The sequence below is a fragment of the Taeniopygia guttata genome, chromosome 5 (genome assembly GCF_048771995.1).
Source record: "Taeniopygia guttata chromosome 5, bTaeGut7.mat, whole genome shotgun sequence".
NCBI classification, from domain to species: domain Eukaryota; kingdom Metazoa; phylum Chordata; class Aves; order Passeriformes; family Estrildidae; genus Taeniopygia; species Taeniopygia guttata.
This window is the reverse complement of record NC_133030.1, coordinates 61,547,820-61,560,471: the sequence shown is the minus strand read 5'-3', so window position 1 is coordinate 61,560,471 and position 12,652 is coordinate 61,547,820. Positions and strand designations below refer to the sequence as shown.

Sequence of the window (12,652 nt, the reverse complement as noted above, 5' to 3'; positions counted from 1 at the left end):
GTGCCCGGGGACACTTGACGCCCGTTTGGGCTTCCAAAGCCCTCACTGCCAGCAGGATTCGGGGATAGTGATGAGCCCTCCCACCACCCACCGAATCCCAGAACGGACAGAACTGGAAAGGACGGCCGTGGCTCATCTGGCCCCATCTGCCTGCTGCAGCAGGGTCATCCCTGAGCACAGGGCACGGGATTGTGTCCAGACGGCTCGGGAATATCTTTTTATATATCTATATTATATATCGGCAGTGAGGGAGACTCCACACCCTCTCTGGTGTCTCTTCATGGCTCAGTCACTCACAGGGAAGTTCTTCCTCATGTTCAGGTGGAACCTGTGGGCATCAGTTCCTGCTGGTTCCTCTGGTGCCATTGCTGCCCCCAGGGACAGACAAAGATCAGGTCCCCTCTGGAGACGGAACAGCCCCAGCTCCTTCAGCCTTTCCCGGGCAAGGAGATGCTCCATTCCCGCTGTCCTCCCTCCCTGCACCCACTCCAGGAGCTCCACGTCTCTCCTGAACCGGGGAGCCCACAACATCTGTACCCACACCTTAATATCCGCGTTGTGCCACCTCCTGAGGAGCCGAAGCCTGGTCTTCACAAGTCTGAAAGGGCCACAAACATATTATGAAAGTGGTTTTTATTAACGACCCTTTATTTCCTGCCAGCGCACCAACCCCGCGGTTTGCTGAGGTGGGTTGCGTTTAACACAATGCTCAACTACTGGAGAGTTCTCTGCTTGTTTAGAAGTGGGAAATTCAAATGCTGACGGGGGAACCATCCGCTTGGTGGCACTGCAAAAATGGGGACGACGCTTGGAGGAAAAAAAAAAAAAAAAAAAAGTGTTTGGAAAAGGGAAACTGCTGAGTAGCAGGAGCGGCGGTCAGCGGCAGACAGCCCTGCCCTTCCAGCAGCCCGAAAATGCGGGATCCCCTCCGGCGTTACACAAATATATCAGTAATTTTGTATAAAAATGAGATTTGAAGGCAGCAATAAATGGATTAAGCACCACAATAAGAGAACAGAGCTGTTCCCCACGGCAGCAAGCAGGGTGAGTGTCTCCAGGCATCCCAGACTGGAGCAGTCCGGGAAGAGTCACCCTGTTTCTGCACAGACTGACAAAGGTTACAGCAAAGGTCACAAATATTGACCATCCAGCCTAATCCTGCAGTCATTTATTTGTTAGAGATAATAAAAGATCAGTATGGAGGTTATTGAGTGCTGCCAAAGTGATGGTTTGAAAAAGATCCAATTAAACAGAACCACGGGAGCTCAGCTCTGTGGAGTGTACAGAGTCCAATCCAATGCAATCCTTGGGATTTGCTGGTTTTCTTACTCCTCTTTTTCTTCTATGGCAGTGGAATTTGAGGACATCAGCAATTGTACCTTATATCAGGATATAGTCCAATTACGTTAGCCATGCTGAAACACAAGTTTTAGGGAGAAAGTGAATTTAGGAGTGTCATCATTTCAACCAAAAATTGGGGTTTTTTTCTTACTGCATACTTCAATATGCTGAAACAAGACTTGTTTGCTCCTTGGAGCATGTGGACTGATACTTTTGCTTATTTCCACTCTTGTGGGTGTCCATACAGAATTTGGGAAGCTTTGCTGCGGCCTGGGCTTAATCTCAGGAGTTGAAGTAACAAGAGGAGTGATAACACAGCTGTGGGCCCTTGAGGAACCTGAGTACCTGCCCTGGGCTTTCTGTGCACCTCTGCAGGTGTTACCTGAGCCAGGTAGGTTACAGCCAGAATGGGGTTCCTTCACATGCTGCAGAGACACCTTCCAGTGACAATATTTAGGTCACCACAAGGGCCTCAGTGTGTTTGAATAATGCTAAGATTTTAAAGTAATATCATTTAAAACACTCAGATCAGGTATTTTCCAGCCAAATTCCTGATTGCTACTGATTTTATTGTGCTAAGAGAAATATTGTGTTAAGAGGAATAAACATATTACCATTTCATAGAAATAAACAAGGGATGTGAAATTCTAAACTCATTATCCTGTGCACGTATTAGCCATGCCTGAAAGGTTGAACTCCTTGTTCTCATACAGACCTGATGATTTTATGATAATATCCCATTTTAGCCATTGAGGTTTGGGAACCAATTTGAATATCTTTACTTCTTGGCAATATAACTGTCATTATCCCATACATTTTGTACTGAGGAGATCATTATGTGGCAATCTGCTAACTTGCTCCTTCTGCTCTTCATTCCTTCACACAGAATATTATTCTTTGTGAAGGTGATTCTCCCCACCCTTGCACATATCAAGTGCAATATGGAGTGTGTGGGGAAATCTATCCTCAAATTTAGCCCTGAAATAATTACATTTTCTGATCATGTTTTTGGTGAAAGTACAGGTAAATGGAGCTATAAAGCTGTACCCCACAGCCACTTACATGCAGTCAAAGAAAATCCTCTGTAGGCAAAATAAAGCACTGCAGAGGGCACAGGTTGCCAAATTCAATTGATAACCTCTCAATCAAATATTGAACAGCAAATTCATTTTGATGCATTGGCTGCTGTTCAAACTTCTGCTCAGGCTTTTCATCTGAAGTGCTTGCTAGTTGAAAAACAAGAACAAATTCTAGGAGCAGAAAACAGAAGTGAAATTCCTATCTTGGAGCAACTAGGAAACACAGTTAAGCCTCTTGCTCTGTTCTGTGTGGTTTGTTTTGCTCTGCAGCCCATTTTTACCAGGAATGGGAAGAAGTCACCCCCAACAGTGCCTCAGCTTGTCACCTGGGAGGATGCAATGGTCCAAGCAAGTAGAGAGAGATGTTTGGACTCTCACCTGGATGAGCCTGGAGAATGTCTTCCCTTTCCTGGGTATTTCTCCACCCTCAGATCAGCACATACAACAAATAACATCAAATGCAACCTTGACACCCACGGTGTTAAACAGAATTTGTTATTGCTCCAATCCTTCAAAGAGCACTGACAGACTCCTAAACCCCAACGTGTGGGCCTGGGATCCTGAGCTGATGGAAACACCTACACTGGCTATGCAAAGTGACTTTAATACATCCCTCCTTTGATGTTTCCTTCTCCCTGGTCTCTGCTCCCAGGTGGGAGTTTCCACTTGCCCTTGGGAAGTGTCTCTGGCTATAAATAGGATAAGGTACCTGACTCTGGAGATTCTATTGCACTCTGGCAGCTGATACCCAAAAGCTGGATGTTGTAGCACATTTATAAGCTCCCAGCTTTCACAAAAATGCAAACTAGCAATGTCAGCATGAAAAGTGCACTTGGGAACACAGGCTGAGTGGTTTTATCTCAGCATATCTGTGCATCCTCTGTTATTTACAGGGTGTTTACACCAAAGGTTCCCTGCTGCTAGAGATTTCACTCACAAACTCGCTCCAGCACTGCAGGTGAAAGCATCCTCAGCTGGCTTCTTTCTTCAAAGCCCAAGGCCACATTCTTAAGGATATCACACTTCTTTCCAAACAAACTCAACCCTTCTTAGTTTTTTTTCCATGGCAGAGGGGAGTGGGAATTTACCCCAGAAGAAATGCTGGATTCAACCATAAATCAACCATAAGCTGAGACCAAACTTTTTTTTTTTTTTTGGTTTTTTTTTTTTTTTTTTTGTTTCCAGTGACTTTGAATGGGTTGCTTTGGGGAAATTGTGTTTTTATCCCCTTGAGCAAAAGCAGATGAAGAAACCACTCAGTGGGGTGGGATTAGATGGAATCTCAGCATCAGGAAGTAGGTTTTGAGTTAGGCCAAGACCATTACATTTTCCTCTGAAAAGAGCATCCTTTTCCCTACTTGCACAATAATTCCAGTTTGGGTGGGTTTTTTTTTTTTGGTTTTTTTTTTTGTTTTTTTTTTTTTTTAATTTTGGCAGAAAACCTGTATTTTTTTTTGGCATGTGCCTCCATTGTGTCTCCATTGCCCAGGGGCAGAACACCTCCTGTGGAAGCTAGATGGAACTGTTGGAATTGTGTTTCATGGTTAAAATTAATACAGCCAGTAAGGGACAGTTTCTTCTCTTGGTTTAGGGAGTACAACATAAGCTGTGAGGAATATGACTGCTAATTAGGATGGAAACAATAAAAGAGCTGTAAGGACTTGGTTAATTCTCTTTGCTCTGACAGAGTTAAACTTCTCCAGGTCTCTGATAAGATAGGACTGGTTTTCTTTATCTTTTGTTTTATTTTAATGTTCAAGGCTACTGAAATGCAGAAGGGCCAGATGGCCATTTAAGCTAAACAATGTGCAAAATCTTTCTTATATTATCACTAACTGCCTCGAGGGGGTGAGAGGAGAAAGGTTGTTTAATCATTAGAAGTCACTTAGCAGCAAATGGCAGTTCACTGTCTTTATCAATTTACAACAAAAGATTGGGGCCATGTCTTTGTGAGACCTTTTTCTAATATGACAGGACAGATATTTCATTCCCCTTTAAGTCACCTGGGGATATCTTGCATCTAACTGTATGTCACCAAACTGTGGGGCCATGCTAGTAAATAGGTTTTATTCCCATGTGCATTTGATCCTATACCAAAACACAGAATTTTCCCGTGGAACACAGGAGACTACTGTGTCAGCAGAAGCTGAATCCCATTGTTGTTCTGTGGTTTGTTACAGTTCAGAGGAGAAAGTACTGGAGGGGTGAGAACAGTAGGATCTGTTTTCTGTCCTGTCCTTGTCTAATATTTGGCCTTCAGCGACTCACCTCTGTCTTCCCTCCCACCCTGGGAGGGATTTGTATATTGTGGCTGTGGTCAACAGGGGCTCCAGAGACTTTGGGAGATTTCATCTCAGCCATCTGAGACACCATATAAATGTGATGCTGGGCCTTGGCTAATTAGCTCTGCCCCTCATCAGGACTGTCATGGCACAGTGCTGTGCTGACACACTTTTTAGTTTGAGAACAGTTTCAAGGATCTCCTCTCAGTAGTGTAACCAGAGAGTGAGTAGTGCTGCCCTCCAGCAGGTCAGGGAATCATAGAGTCACAGAATATCCTGAGTGGAAAGGCACCCACAAGGTCCATCCAGTCCAACTCCTGGCCCTGCACAGACACCCCAACAATCCCACCCTGTGCCTGAGAGCGTATTCCAAATGCTTCTTGAGCTCTGTCAGCTTAGGAGCTGTGACCATTCCCTGGGGAGCCTGGGCAGTGCCCCACCACCCTCTGCACTTTCCTGATATCCAACCTAAATGTCCTCTGAACAACTTTCTGCTGTTCCCTGGGGTGGTAAGAAAACAGGACTTTTCAGTTAGGTGCCTGCTTCCATCATCTAACTGGAAACGATTTGCCTAAATCTTTCCAGGAGAGGGGAAGCTCCTTCTTGTAGAAACCCTTTTAGGTTCAAACTATCATCTGATGCCACCACTTAATTCCCCTTTCCCAATGCCTTCTCTTTGTGTTTCTCTCTTGTTGTCAATACCTTTGGTTTCAGAGTACACTTCTCTTTCTCTCTGCAGGCTGGGACTTCTTGAGCACTGCGCAGAGAAGATGGCTGGAGTGACACTTGCATGAAAAACCACTGCTGTGGATACATCTACAGCACGACCAGCAGCTCTTGTTTACCTCTGCCAAGGACAGATGACAGCAAAGGGTATTTAGTGATTGTGCTGGGGAGGAAACGTTGGCAAAACAAGCTGGCAAGGCTGGCACCACGCTGGTGGGGCTCCAGTAGGGAGAGACACTCCCAGTGACCTCCCTGCACGTCTTTTGGGATGGACTGCCCAGGGAGATGGTAGAGTCACCATCCCTGGAGGTGTTTAAGGAAAAACTAGACGTGGCACTCAGTGCCATCATCTGGTTGACAGGGTGTTGTTCCGTCATGGGTTGGACTCGATGATCTCAGAGGTCGTTTCCAGCCTAATTGATTCTGTGATATTTCTGGTCCTGCTGGGAGTTCAGTAGGTTTCAAAGCCAGGAGGTTTATCGAACGAATTTTTGGCTTCCGGCACAGGACCTTACAGATTTTTAGCCCAGACTAAACTCACTGATAAGCAGCCGGTGTCCCCGCATCGGGCTGGGAACTGGCACCCCCGTGGCTTTCAGTGCCACGTTGGTCGCTAAACCTCACCGGTGAGCGGCAAGCCCGGCAAAACCGGGGAGAGCGGAGAACCACGGGGTCGCCAGCGCCGGGAGCTGCCTTGGAACTCGCTGGCCTCGAACAGGCACTTGCGAGGAGCTCGGAGGCCGGGAAGCGCCCCGAGCCGAGCCCCCGGTGCCTGGCGCGGCGGGGCGACCGGTGCCTGGCGCGGCGCGGGGGCGGCTCCGCGTCCCTCCCCGGCGGCTCCGCGTCCCGCCCCGCTCCGCCCCGGATTGGCGCGGCCGCCCGGCTCCTCCCGCCGCCGCCGGGCGCAGGGGGGATCCGGCCGAGCCGAGCCAAGCCGAGCCGAGCCTGGCGGCTCCGCCACGGCCCGTCCTGCGGCCCCGCTCCCGGTAGGCTCCCGCGGGCGCGGCAGGGGTGGGTGGGTGGGTGGGCGCTGCGTTCGGCGCGGTGCGGGCAGGTGGGCGGCGAGCGGGGCCCGCCCGCAGCGCCCGCGCTCCGCCGGCCATGGCGGCTGCGGGGCCGCCGAGGGGCCGCTGCCGCCCGCAGGACGGGGCCGCGCCGCGGGCAGCGCGCTCCGCTTGGTTCTGTTGTACCCTCTCGCTTTATTCTGTCCGCGCTGCTTCCTCAGCGCCCGGCCTCCGCGGGGGTTTTGTGGTGCTCCTTCCCGCTGGCAGCGCTGCCGCGGCTCTCCCGGCCCGGCGGGAGCGGTGCCGTGTTCCCCGCAGCTCCCGGTCACCGTGCGCGGCGCGGAGCATCTCCGCTCCCCCGCGGTTGCGTAACGCGCCCGTCCCACGCGTGGCCGGTGAGACCGAGCCCCCCCCGTGTTTTCTGCGGGTCAGTCTTTTCGCGGATCTTCTTTTAAAAGCAACCCCCCTCCCAAACCGCGTGTTTTCCCCCCAAATTTTGATCTCCTGAGTTGCGGTCATTTCCTGGTGGTGTTTTTTCTGCACGGCTTCCCCCGTGGTTCATACATCGATCAGTTCGCCCTTCAGAAGGGAGGGGTTGTGAACTCGCTAAACATAAACAGTGATCCGAAAAGAGCTTTAATGGTTACTAGATATTGTGATAATTCTTGAATGACGCCTTCACGTGGGGATGGCGTAAGAACCTAAAGAAAGGTTAAAAGTACAATTACAGTGGAAGTGATTTCTTCTCGGAATTACTTCCTCCAAGGCCTTACTCGAAACAATAAGCGTAGCTTTTAATTTCTTCAGTAAACCCAGATTATTGACTTATGCCATGCGGCTCCCAGTTGGAAAAATCTGCTTGGCTCAGCCGGACAAGTGAGTCTAAGGCTCGTCCTGCGAGGTGCTTCGTACAACGCCCAGCAGCCGCGTGTGTCTCTGCTCTGTTTTTAAATAACCGGCTTGGATGGGGCTGCAGAGCTCATCCCCAGCAGCCCGGAGCGTGTTGCGGGCTGTAAAACCCGCCTGCGAGGCCGTGTAAGTACTCCCGGGCTGGCCCTGCCCTGCTGGGCGCTGTCCTGGCCGTGCCACAGCGCTCGGCATCCAGTTTTGGTGGCTGGAGATATCCAAGGGTGCTGTGGAACAGGCGAACGTGCGGCACAGGCTGCAGCCGAGAGTCTTAATGAGTGTTTGCGTAGTGCTTCGTGTTTTCTCGGATGAAAGGTTTTACATAATTGGCTATTATAATTGTCTTTCACCCCTAGAGAAGAGCCAAAAAATCCCCTAAAAAACAAGCGTGGAGATAGGTAGTTGTCTTAAAAGTCCAAAGTCTAAATGCCTGTAGGTTGTGAATGTTGTTACTGCTGGGTGTGGAGACAGCAAAATGACTGATTAAAAAGAAACAAAAAAATTAATCTAAATCTGTCCTTCTTTTGAACCATTTGATCAGCATCATTGGGACAAACGATATCCTGCTTGTTTGAGCTGCTTGTTCTTCAATGCCCAGACGAATTCCTAATGTGACTCTGGTTCTACCGGTGTTAATGTTTTTGTTTTTTCTTTTTTTCTTTTTTTTTTTTTTCTCATGAAATCTTAACTGGAAGCCTTTTACAGTGTTTTGATTCCTTTTTAATAAATGGCTAATCCCTTGCTGCAGGGGATGGGAGTGTTTTGAACGCAGCATTTTTGGGTCCTGAGGGGAGGGGGAAGGGAGTGCCTTGTGTTGCTTTCCAGCAGCCACCCGCCTTCCCCCAGCCTGAGTGAAAGGGCCTTATTGACTGATTTTGAAGGTAACCTGCCCAATTCTCCTCTTACATGCTAAAACCCATAAATTTGCTGTAGCACAGAGCCTTTGAGGGGAAGAAATGGAATGTCAAGGAGCCTGGGCTTCATCACGAGCAGCCTGGTAACAAAGGCGCTGTCTGTTAATTGCATAGTGCTTATCAAAATCTCCCCTCCTAATGACAGAGTAACAATTTAATAGGTGTGAAAAATTGTGGGATTTGATTTAATACCACTGTCTTAAAATCATCCTGCATGTTCAGTAAGACTAAGTTGTCGCTTTCATATTTAATTGGAGAGCGACCGGAGGCTGAGGAGAAAGCTGGGGATGTTTCACTTGCACTAAATGCTCTTTAAAATCTTTTCCCCATTTGGAGAAGGATTGTGAGGAATTGTGAGTGCCTTGTTAAGTGCTAAACTGCAGCTGAGTGACTTAAAGGTTATAAAACATCCTTCTGTGTCTCTTAAATTTGGAAGCTCATCTTGAAGCTTGTGCTGCAGGTGTTTATCACAGGCTGGTGTGCAGCTCCAGGAAGGAGTGTGGTTTTGGGGTGTGGAGGTGCCAGCTTAGGTTTGGGTGATGTGAAGGTGAGTGCTGTGTAGTGGATGCACGACACTGCCTGGGTAATAACACTCCCTGAGGTTCCAGGTGTCAACACCTTCATCACGATGTGTTATTTTCACTTCTCGCTGCTCTGTAGCATAACCCAACCAGCATTTTGGTATAATCCTCACACAGAGGTTGTTGTATTCCCAGCAGCTAGGGCATATTCCTGTTCCAATATTCCTACCAGGTTTCAGAGAAGAGAGCAGCTTTTCTTGGATCTGATGGTTGAGCCTATAAGGAAAACACAGGACTGATCCTAAACCTATCATGAAAGATAATATAGCCTGGGAAGTGTCTCTCCTGCCCTTGTCTGCTGGGATTTTTTGTCTCTTGTGGATTATTTGGTCACTGGATTTATCACTGGATGTTCCAATCCATAGATTTGAGCTTTTGAAGGAAATACTGATTTAGTGAAAGTTGTGAGTTAGAGATCCTCTTCTGTAAGCTCTGCAGGAAGGAGGGCACAGGAATGCTGCTTTGGTATGTGTGGCTGCTCCATTTTTATTTGTCTCATATTTTACTGGCTTGTTTTCTAAGTTATTTTGATTCTATTAACTTCTTAAACTTAGAGTCTATTAAAGTCAGTGTAACAGTTGTTCTTTAATGTAGGAGTGTTGTCCTCTTTTTTAAAAATGTCCTTTTTTCACCCCTAAAATATGAAATGGAATAATTGTCCATAGTTCAGATTCTGCCTCTAATTGTGGTATTTGTGTTTGGAATTCACATTGTAGTTGAGGATTTAGTGTTTATTCCCCAAATAACTTCTCTTTTTTTTTGTCTTTGTTGTGGAAGGGGAATATCTGCTGTATCACTTGCTAATCCTACTGTTGCAGTTTTATGCCTAGAGCATAACTGGAGCTGTATTTACAACTGTAGGCATGGTGGTTGGTTTATTTAACTATTTTGGATCTCAAACACAGAGAAATCACAGCAGGACTGTCTGGTACAGGATGAGCATCAGTGGTACCATGACCTGGCTGTCCAAATTTGGGTGTCTGCAGCGTCATTGCAATGGTGTCAGGGAGAGATGGATTAAATATAGCTCAGGTGTGTCCCAACATGTTGCAGCTGCTCCTCCTGTTGCAGTACAGGGCTAATAGGAATGTTTACATAGATCACCTTCCTACACATCCCAGGTTCAACCACCTCTTTAGTAGCAAGTTGCTGCTGGGCAGCCACATGACTGCTTAAAGCTGTTTGGAGAGTTGAAATAAACTACAGAAGGACGCATAAATGGCTGTTAATAAAGTGTCAGCTTTAGAAAAAAAAAATTAGAAATGGCTGGCTGGTATCTTGGGGAGCAGAAAATAGTGCTAGTTGGGTTTTTTTTTTTTTCTGTGTGATTAAAAAATAATCCTGCTTTAGAAACTGCTCTGTCTGCAGTTCACAGCGAAGTGATGGCATTTGGGTAGCAGGGAGGCAGAATTCCTGCCAGTTGAAATCCTGCTGTCCTAATGTGCCATTCCGTGCAGTACTTGGAAGCTGATATACAGTGTTCTTCTGCCTTGCAGCAAAACAACTAGTGATTAAAAATTCAGCAGATCCTGTGGTTCACTTAACTACTTGTTCTTGCATCATTCAGGTCATATCACACAATTAATGTTGCTAATGTTCGATCTAGCTTTCTTTTTTTTGCTCTAAGAATGGAAATTATCTGAACTGCCATGGGATTTACAGAACTGTTTTGGCAGGAACTGGGCTATGCAAACTAAGTTATTCAGGACTGTTTTTGCCCTTCCCCTAACTTGGAGAATCTTCTTTTGATTTCAGAAATATTATTTGTTCGTGCCAGACAGGGCTGTAATTTCTGCAACTTTTTTGACTTTAAAAATCAAAGTGTTTTCTTTTGATTGCTTTGAGATAAATGAGATTCCCTAGATGAGAAGGAAGAGGGGGAGAACACGATAGGTGTAAGTGCTTGCTTTCTTACTTAAACTCAGTGTTTCATTTGGCCACAAAAGTATTTTTGTAAGAGAATTCTCATTTTGTTGCGGGCAGGGTTTCTGCTGCTTTCAGTACATCCACTTTTAACTTGCACAATTTTGGTTAATAGTATTCAATCCAGGGTGTCACTTACTTGACTTTGAAATCAACATTAAACTTTACCTTCCCCTCCCTATGTTCCTTTAATGATGTAGGTTTTGGGTTCTTTTTGTAGCACACACAGATTCTGGAAATCTTTTCTGGGCTGCCTGAAAGTAATATTCATGTAGAAAGAGATTTTTAGTTTGTTTTTACTTCTTTTACCAGTTTTCTGCTTGGAAGCTGGTGTTTAGGAAGAAGCTTATCCACTTTCTTTGTGGTCAGTACAGTAATTTGGTTTTGGTTGCCCTTCCTGCACCTTCTCAAGACTCTCCTGCTACTGCTGGGTGGTGCCCCCTAAACTGGATGGATGTGTTGATATGAGCCTTCATGGCATGTGCTGTTCTAAGAAAGATAAAATGCAGCCTGACACCAGAGGAAAATTGCTGGGTCTCTCAGTGTCTTCGAGAGGAATTGCTGTGGTGGGGCAGCCCTGGGCTCCAGAGCTGGAGAAATTAAATTGAGAATAAGGAGCACAGGTGGAGTATTTTGGTCAAGGGCACACACGAGGTTCAGCCCTTGCTGGAGAACTGCAGGGCTGAGGGGGAGGTTTTGTATTTTGAAGTGTGAAGCAAGGGGCAAATCCATCATAAGTATGAAAAAGGTGAATTTGTATCACACAGCATATGATGGGTATGTCTCTGAACCAGGTTTTGGAGAAGGAATGGGCAAACCCAGGAGCCTTTGCTGACACGTGTTGTTTGGACTTGCAGTTTGGGTGACTTTTTGTGATCTGTCAATTAGCACATCAAGAGGATGTATTTTCAGTCGGGGAAGACATTTTTCTTTGGAAAAACCTGTTTGGACTATTAACTCTAAATGTACTTTGAGAGAACTTGTCTCAACCAAGTTGTCAGCAATCAGTTTGAAAAATGAAGTCTTAAATATGTAAACCTTCCCCCAGCCTCTTCAGTGTCCTGTTCAGAATGATGGAAAGGAAAGATTCAGGCTGGGCTTTTGCATATTCCTGCTCCATGAATGCATATATCCAATGTGTTGTACTTTCAGAATTGATATTCAGGATAATATGTTTAATCTTCAATTGCAAAAAAAATAGCTTCACACATAGCTAATTCCATCTGCTGGAGAAATAAGAGCGAGGCTAACTTCATCACTTATTTGGGACCTGCTTTTTGCTCTGCTAATTACTATGTATGAACTTTGGAAATTTGCATAATTTTCTGGCAAACCTAAGCGGCAGCCATTTAATTTAGAATTTTTATTAACTTTAAACATTGCTAGCAACTCCTAAGCTACTTCTGGTTCATTTTGTGGTTTTGGTGTTTTACAGGGCTTGATTTTGAAAGCTTCAGTAGCTTCTTTTGTCTTTTCCTTGCAATGACTTAATATAAGCAACAGCAGCTTGCTGCCATTTCCAGTAACTTTCAACCTGCAATGTGACACAAAATTCCCTCTGTCATTCAGATAAAAAAGTGTTGAAGTTAAGTTCTTGTAAAAAAAATAATTCTAAAAAAGTAAAATTAGAAGGTAGGTGTTGGTTGCTCTTCTGCAGTATGAGAAGAGCACTTGAAATATTTTAAGAGTAGATACGTTTCTAAAAGTAACCTTGGGGAAACTGGGGCATGTCAAGTCTGGTCCTAATTCTGGTAAAAACTGGTCTTATGATGTGAATTTTTAAGCTCCAAAGAGTTTGGATGTAAATTCATCATTTCAGATAGCTACTAAATGTTCTTTCATATTCAAAGGCTGTATTTTGACATATTTTCAGCTTCCCAAGTTGTCTAGCCATGC

The 12,652-nt window shown here is 45.8% G+C and overlaps 1 protein-coding gene and 1 long non-coding RNA gene across 15 annotated transcripts in view; one reads left to right on the top strand and one right to left on the bottom strand.

The window, feature by feature from the left end:
* Window positions 1-630: 630 nt before the first annotated feature.
* On the bottom strand, window positions 631-6,741 carry LOC116808507 (uncharacterized). Its single transcript, XR_012056572.1, has 3 exons — window positions 6,619-6,741; window positions 5,405-5,549; window positions 631-1,415 (listed from the first exon to the last, which is right to left on the bottom strand). It is a non-coding gene; the product is annotated as an uncharacterized lncRNA (long non-coding RNA).
* Window positions 6,253-12,652, top strand: part of FBXO34 (F-box protein 34) — a 39,242-nt gene continuing 32,842 nt past the window's right edge. For 7 of the 14 annotated variants that reach the window (XM_072930572.1, XM_030275238.4, XM_030275235.4 and 4 more), the window contains exon 1: window positions 6,253-6,414. The gene's annotated coding sequence lies outside the window, so the exon portion shown is untranslated. Of the gene's footprint in view, window positions 6,415-6,952; window positions 7,468-8,949; window positions 9,299-12,652 lie in introns of those variants that run through there. The other 7 variants (XM_041716361.2, XM_072930570.1, XM_072930566.1 and 4 more) reach the window with 4 other exon arrangements.